Below are 1,296 nucleotides of genomic sequence, written 5' to 3'. Positions count from 1 at the left end.
GTTTGAATGAGGCGTTTTAGGAGGGCGTGGACCAGTCTTAACTTTTATAAAGAATATCTCTTTGGGTTTGAGACTTTAGTCTTTGCAACTTTAGGGATCTTATCTATTCGCGAACAGCTTGTAACACTCCAAAGAGAAAGGAAAACCTGAAATCGCATCATATGAACCCTTTAACATGTCGTTCACGTGAAAGTTCTTCACTGTAATTGAAGAAGACACAAAGTTTGCAGTTTGTAATGCGTGCAACTTTAGGGCTAAAGTAAACTGTGGAGGAACAGGGCTCGATTAACGCTTGTCGCTTAGATTTTTTTAAAGGGCAAGTAAGAGAGAATTTTATTTGCCTGACCGCACAAGAAGCCTGATTAAAACGTCAATAACAAAAATAACTAGGGAGCACTGAAACGTCGCTACCAAAAATGTTCTCACGAGAATGATTGATTTTATTGCAATCAGTGAAAATGGCGACTGATAATGAATTTATGTCGTGCCATGAGGCTCACGCAGCCTGTCTGAGAGACTTGTGCAGAAATCAAGACAAATGAGTGCAACAGCACACACAAAGTAATTCACAGAAAGTTACAGATGCATGCATACTGCGGTAGAAAAAAAGATACTTATAAAATATAATATAGGTAAGCAACATTACACGACCAAAATGCTTCCCCGAAAATCAACATAAACACAATTGCAATGTGACACTGATTTTATACATTAGTAGTTCAATAAACAAGAAGTTAAAATTAAGTGACTTAGATTTTAGACAAAATATTGACTGTTTTTGCTCAAATTCGCTGACGAAAATCATTCCAATCAAAGCCACAGCAGTGTCTCCGAGCAACACAGCAGTGTTTCGTTACTGAATGAATCCATGTTTTTGAACGAATCGTGTGAGTCAATGGCCCATTCCGTCAGTGGCCCATTCATAAAGACAGTCACTTGCCTCGTTTCTGAATGAATCAGCCATTTGAACGAATCGGTTGAATGAATGACTAAATGACTCACTCATTAAAACAATACATTTTCTTTTTATTGTAACTGAATTAATTTAAACAATGTAAGAATTTGATGTGAAAAATTACACATTTAATAAGGTTGGGGGAAAAAAAGACCATTTATAAACATAGTGGGAAATGACATCTGTTTTGTTACATACAGCAACTCAATTTAAGTTAATTGTTATTTATATCTCTTTCCAGTTACAGAGCACTTTATTTTGAGAGTTGTTTAAGTGAGAGAACATCTGTAACTTAGTCCAGATTCGGAGAATTGTAATGTTTAATAATTTATTTTATTATG

This window comes from Sinocyclocheilus rhinocerous, unplaced genomic scaffold (genome assembly GCF_001515625.1).
Source record: "Sinocyclocheilus rhinocerous isolate Xijiao unplaced genomic scaffold, SAMN03320098_v1.1 scaffold1983, whole genome shotgun sequence".
In the NCBI taxonomy this organism is placed as follows: domain Eukaryota; kingdom Metazoa; phylum Chordata; class Actinopteri; order Cypriniformes; family Cyprinidae; genus Sinocyclocheilus; species Sinocyclocheilus rhinocerous.
Note: the sequence above shows the minus strand (reverse complement) of the source record.